Genomic DNA, 7,230 nt, shown 5'->3' with positions numbered 1-7,230 from the left:
TTATCTGTGGTGCTTCTTTGGGTAACCCACTGCCATCCACTGCCCTAATTCCATTCATTTCTGCTCATCCCAATCAGGAGCCTGGAGGGAACCCAGAGAAATGGCAGCCTGGAAAAAAGGCCAGTATAGCCCATGGAAGACTTCTGTGGATGACATGTGAGTAGTCAATTGGCGGTGTCATCTCTGTACCCCTCAAACATTCACTCATCCCTAGTTCTTATTGAGCACATATTAAACACTTGTTGCCAGGTACTAGATCAGCACAAAGGATACCCTCTAGAATAAGTTTAATCCCTTCCCTAAAGCAGTTCTCAGTATGATGAGGGATCATTATATACATAAATATACGTACACACATATATAAGTGTACATAGGTTAATACATATGTACATATGTGTTGTGTATATATACATATACACAAATACACATATATATACACACACACACATATATAAAGAGAGCCTAGGTGGCACAAGAAATTTGTTCTTGACTATTAACCTGGCATGGTACTGTGGGTTAATATGCTGGACTGCAAGGTCAGTTTGAACCTTAAGCTTGGTGGTTCAAGTTCACTAGCCACTCCTTGGAAACCTTATATAGGGTCACTATGAGTCGGAACTGACTTGACGGCACTTAACAACAACAACAACATTAACCTAAAAGTTGACTGTCTGAATCCACCAGTGCTGATGAAGGAAGGCCTGGTGTTCTCTTTCTGTGAAGATTACAGCCAAGAAAACCCTATGGAGCAGTTCTACTCTGTAACACATGAGTCAGAGCCAGCTGAACAATATCTATTTATGTATAAGATATTAAAGATTTACAACCTCTGAAACCCTATACACGTTTGCTATGAGTTGGAATCAACTCAGTGGCACTTAATAACAACATAAATATATGTCTATTATAAGTATATATATATGTGTGTGTGTATGTGGAGTCCTGGTGTGGTACTGCAGGATAAGCCTACAAGGTCAGTTGTTCGAATCTTGCCAGCCACTCCTCATAAACCCTATTCAGAATTGTTATGAATCAGAACAAATTTAACAGCACTTAACAACAACAGTGTATATGTTTATTTAAATGAAATATATATGTGCTGTTGTTAAGTGCTGACAAGTTGGTTCTGACTCATAGAGACGCTGAGTAGGGTTTCCGAGGAGTGGCTGGTGGCTTTGAACTGCAAGGTTGGCGGTTCAAACTCACCAGCCGCTCTTCGGAAACCCTATACAGGGTCACTATGAGTCAGAACCAACGTGACGGCACTTAACAACAACAACATATATATGTAAATTTTAGAGTTTTGTTAGTAGTATTGTTAGGGAATCACAGAGAAAGGACCATAAACCTAGACTTGGAGGTGGGAGGTGTTCATGGAAGACTTCCTGGAGAAAGTAGTGTCTAGACTGAGACTTGACTGGTAAGTAAGCATTATCTCAGTGAAGGAAGTAGGGAGAGGAAGTTTTCTGACTAGGGAACTGCTTATGCAAAGGCCCAGAAGGGACTCCTTCTCCTTCTGGTGACCTGGTGGTGGTCCCTAACATCTGGACATGGAGGCTGAGAGATCTCAGGCTTTTCACATTCAGCCCTTCGCCCTGTTGAGAGCTCACATGTTGAAATATCTCTGCTTTTGCTCACAGGTGGTTTTGAGCTTGGCCCTAACTTCAGGATTGTGAAGCCATTTACCTCAGACTCTGCACACTGCTGGGGAGGCAGGAAGAAGTCATGTTCCAGGCCCATGGGGTAGACTCAGAATTGGCTTCACAGAGTCTCTTGTGTTCAAGGAGAGGGGTGGGGTGAATTGAGGTTAGTAGCTCGCAAGTAGTTGAAGGGGCAAAGCTGTTTGTGAAGCAAACAGAATGTACAGGCTGGCTGAGAGTGGAGGCAGTGTCTGAAGAACTGGCCCTGAATAAGTGTGGAGAGGGGTCTTCCAAGTCACAAAAAGAGAAGTGTTTCTTAGGACTGGCCAAGAGCTTGTGTGTGTGCTCATGAGGCTGCTTGTAGTTCAGGAGAAACAGGGTAGAGATTTCTCTCCCCAGACTGAATCTTCCTGCTCACAGCAAATATTTTCCACCTCCAGGAAAACAGCAGCTGTGTAACATCTGTGAGGAGAGTGGTTATGGGACTGGTTGGATGAGGCACTTTTTGGGGACAGGTTCAAAAGATTCATGTCACTGGAAAGGGGAGCACTTCACAAGAGGTCTTTGGTGAGGGAAAAGATGTTGGGATGAGGGCAGAAGACTCCTATGGAAACTGCCTCCCAGCTGCCAGAAACTCCTCAGGCTGCAGCTGGTCTTGCCCCACATCATCTCCCACCCCCCAGGGTGAGTCAGTTAGATCATGGGACTGGGCACTGCCCAGCCCCACCAGCAGAAGGGAGGAAGGAGGTAGTCCAGCCAGCCAGGGGTTGTGGGAAATAAATGACTTGTTCTGAAGCACTCCTCAGAAACATACCAGGGGTTCTAAGCTGCAGCAAATGGACAAGATAGGTGTGGGAGGAAGAAAAGGGGAGAAAGAGACCAGGAGCCTTTCTGGGAAACTTCCCACACTGGCAGAATTGAGAAGCTGCCCAGAGCACGGAAAATGGGCTCCTCTCAGGGCCCGGGGTGTATGCAGCTAGCAGGAGTGGGTAGGCTGCCTGCACTTTGGGGAGGTGTTGCTGCCGAGTGCTTGAAATCTAAGGACTGGGATGGGTTGTGGAATAGGCAATTGATAACTCATGGCTTGCTGACTAGGGAACCTGGCCTGGAGGACTGGCCCTATATTCCAGGATTCTGACATCAAAGAGTGGCCAGATGAAGTAAATGTAATCAGATCCTTAGCCTGGGAGCCAGGGTCTTGATGCTGTCTTAAGTAGCACAAGAGGGGGAAGTTGAGGGTCAAACTACTGTATTGGCTAGGATTAGGTAGGGAGATGACCTTTCATAAATTACAGTTGAGGCACAGACTGAAGGCAAGAGTTTGGAAGGGATCTGTATTCTGTATGGAGAATCTCCCATTGCACTCCCATGGGAACAAGGCTACAACCGAGTGCCTGGCCTGGAAATTCCGCTTACTGGGCTGAGTGTAAAGAACCACTGGAGGTCCAGGAAGCTGAGGGAGAGGTCAGGTCTGTAAGACTCCAAGATAGTCTGGAAGCGGAACATAGATAGGATGGTTTGATAATGGTAAATGCCTAGGGAGAAAGTGGGGAGGGCATTGGTTTCCAAAGAAGACACTGGAGAAGGGAACTATGGTAACAGGAGAGGGCTGCATATGGATCTCACTGGGAATGCCCCTGAGGCAAAGTGATAAAGATCACTTTGATTTGATGAAAAGCTAAAAGAGGGGACTGTGAACAGAACACAGGACTGGGAATTGAGGTGATCACCTCGCACAATGTACCTGGCTCTGTCTGAGACAAAATCCTGAATGTTAACAGGGTGTGCATGGTCTAAGACAACCCCACCCTCTGCTCCCATGCCATCCTACACCTTCGACCCCCACAGTCCAGCCTGATTGTGTAGTGACTTCGCAGCTGAGCTGGCTCTTTCTCCACTAGGGAAAGGACATTGACCCCACAGTTTCAGAGGTGTATCTAAAGTATAGCAGGCATGGCAAATGTCCTGGGCACCACTGAAAGTAGCAGATCTCGGAAATTAGCACCTAGAGTAATTAGTTTTAAATTTCCAAATGATCTTTCAGCTAGCTATGAACACAGCTGCGACAGCCATAAAAATTGCTTATTGATGGCCCTCTTCAAGTGGTGCCCAGACCATGACCTACTTGACAAACCTTAAATTTGTCTCTGACTGTGAGATGTCATTCAGCAAGTCAAAACTTTTGTATTTGAGAGCCTCCATGTGTCAAGCCTCTGGTTGCAATTTTGAAGGATTCTATGGGCACAATATTAAATGATGCAAGAGGCATCAAAGGAAGATGGAAGGAATACACAGTCCCTATATCAGAAAGATAGGCGCTCTTGTAGCATAGTGGTTATGAATCAGGCTGCTAACCTCAAGATCAGCAGTTTGAAACTACCAGCAGTTCCAAGGGAGAAATATTAGGCTTCATGCTTCCATAAAGCTTTACAGGCTCAGAAACCCTATTCAGGGTCACTATGAGTTGGTACCAACTCCACAGCACACCACCAGCACCAGCACCAGCACCAGCACCAGCACCGTATCAGAAAGAACTGGTCAGTGTTCAATCATTTCAAGATGTTCTATATGATCAAGACCAATGGTATTGAAGGATGAAATCCAAGCTGCACTGAAGGCATTGGCGAAAAACAAGGCTCCAGGAATTGATGGAATACAAGTTGAAAACTGTCAACAAATTGATATAGAATTGGGGGCTAAGAAATTTGGAAGACAGTTATCTGGAAAGCTGATTGGAAAATATCCATATTTATGCCCATTCCAAAGAAAGGTGATATAACAGAAATCATCAAACATATCATTAATATCACATGCAAGTAAAGTTTTGTTGAAGATAATTCAAAAATGGTTGTAGCAGTACATAGACATTGTTGTTACTAAGTGTCATTGAGTCGATTCCGAACCATAGCAACCCTGATAGGGTTTCCAAAGAGCAGCTGGTGAGCTTGTACCACCTACCTTGCAGTTTAAACGGCTTTGCAGTCTGGTGCATTAACCCACAGCGCCACACTAATGCTATGGGTTGGAATTGACTCGATGGCACTTCACAACATAGACATGGAGCTACCAAAAATTCAGTTGGTTTCAGAAGAGATCTTGGAATGAAGGATATCACTGATGATACCAGATAGATCTTGACTTTAGGGTACCCAAAAGATGTGTACTTGTGCTTCATTGACTATGAAAAGGTGCTCAATTGTGTGGATCATAGCAAACTATGGATAACATTTTGAAGAATGGGTATTCTAGAACACTTCATTGTGCTCATGAGGACAATGAGGCAGCCATTTGAACAGAACAAGGGGATACTGGTATGGTATAAAATCAGGAAAGGTGTGCTCCAGGGTTGAATCCTTTCACCATACTTATTCAATCTGTATTCAGAGCAAATCATTCAAGAGACTGAAGAATGTGGCATCAGAATTAGAGAAAGACTCATTAAAAACCTGTGATAAGAGAGGTAGGGCTTGATGGTAGACTAGGCAGGAGGTTGTGTAGACCTCCGCCAGTAAAAACATGGACTACTGGATGAAACAGGTTCAGAGGATGGTCCTGGAACTCTGAACACCAGATAAAGAGACAAATAAGGGGACTGAATGCTTACCAGGAGTAAGATTTGGGTCAGAAGCAAGAAAGGAGGTGACTTCTAATCTGAGGCAACCAGCAAGTCCTGGCCCAACCATTTTGAATGGGAGTGAGCAAATACAAGGTCAAGAGATAACTCCCATCTCCAGAGGTCCGATGGATCAGCAGCAATAGAGGTGTGAGCACTTCTCTTCCATTCTTTTATTTTCCTCTGTCTACCCACCTCCACTCTGGGGACCAGAAAGGATGACTGAACAAGTGGACACCTCCAGGGAAGGTTCTGATATGCACACACAAGGCTCTGCACAGCAGGAACTCTGGGCACAGAATCAAAGAAGTGGGAGGAGACAACAGGAGTGTCTTCCAAAGGGGCCTGGCCAGCCCTGGGCTGGTTCTCACTAAGAGAAACACCTGAATGGACTTGAGGTGCGAGAAGAAAAAAAAGGGGGCGGGGGGGAGGAGGGAATGCCAAAAACAAAACAAAACCTTGAGCTATATCATAACGTGCAATGAGAACATCTTGAAATTTTCTCAGGCATCTGTGAAGTCAAGAGGCCATAAAGGGTGCTGAAGTCTTACTCATATTTTGCCACAGGGTTTTGGGTTATTTTGTGTGTGTGTGTGTATTTCAATTTGGACTTTAATGTCTAGTCTGGCTTTTTGTGTGTGTGTGGTTTTTTTTGTCTCCGTTTTATCTTGGGGGCGCTTTTTCTCTTCTTGCCTTAACCAATAAGAGACAGCAATTGCACTCATATAACCAAATTACAATCTCACCCTATAAAATCCTACCATCTGGGCAACCACCAATACCTGCTGCTACATACCAGAGCAGCATAAACAACTAACACCTGCTAAAAACACTCTGAGTTGAGAAGTAAGAGAAATGAAAAGAGAAGCCCATCTCCTGATCACATCTACCAGGAGACAATTAGAGAGAACTTAAGAATACGTCAACATACATTCATCTAATTATTACAAATATAACAACACCACAATGCCTGAAAAGCAACAGAAAATTTCTGCTCACATGCAGAAACAAGACAGAGTAGCTCAAACAAAAAAAGCAATAGGTAGAGCTAGAATTTGCACTGGAAGGAGTACAGGCTTTGGAACTGTGCAATAAGGAATTTAGGAGAATGATATTGAAGTGCATCCAAATGTCCAGAGAAAGGTCAAGGAAAATAAGGAAAAGTCAGGAAAGTGTTACAGGAACAATAAAATAAAATAGATATAGCATTAGAGACTATTCAAAACCTGCAAAAAACAGGTCCAAACGATCAATACTAAAATATCAGAAATGAATTATGCACTGAAAAGGCAAAGGAATAGAATTGAAAGGATAGAAGCCATAATCAGCAAGCTTGAAGACAAATCTCTGAATATTACTAAGATAGAAGTGTAAGCAGAAAAAAGAATGAAAATATCTGAAGAAAGCCTAAGATTCGTTTGGATACGGGTGATTGGAGACACAGAACAGGAAGAATCAAGAAAACCACACAAGAGATAGTCAAAGAGCTGCTGGAAGAAAATTTCCCTAACATCCTGAAAAATCTGTGATAAGCAGATAACAGAACCTTGCTTGGTGGAAGTGAAGAGGATTTGAAATATTTGCTGATGAAGATCAGAGACCACAGCCTTCAGTATGGATTGCCTCTCAATGTAAAGAAAATAAAAATCATCACAAATGGGCCAATCTATAACATCATGAAAAATGGAGAAAAGATTGAAGTTGTCAAAGACTTCATTTTGCTTGGATCCACAATCAATATTCATGGAAGCAGCTGTCAAGTAATCAAAACATGTACTGCATTAGGCAAATCCGCTGCAAAAACAATTAGCTTAAAAAGTGTCCAGAAGTAATCCACAAGATGGATAAACCAGACTGAACCATTATCAACACTAGCAGTCAGGATCATCATCATAAAACCTATGGAAACTTTCTTTTGAGAACCACTTAGTACTTGTTTGAGTTCACGCAGGACAACTTGGAAGACAACAACTTCTT

The sequence above is a fragment of the Chrysochloris asiatica genome, unplaced genomic scaffold, assembly GCF_000296735.1.
Source record: "Chrysochloris asiatica unplaced genomic scaffold, ChrAsi1.0 scaffold00064, whole genome shotgun sequence".
NCBI lineage: Eukaryota > Metazoa > Chordata > Mammalia > Afrosoricida > Chrysochloridae > Chrysochloris > Chrysochloris asiatica.
This window is presented reverse-complemented; position numbering follows the sequence as displayed.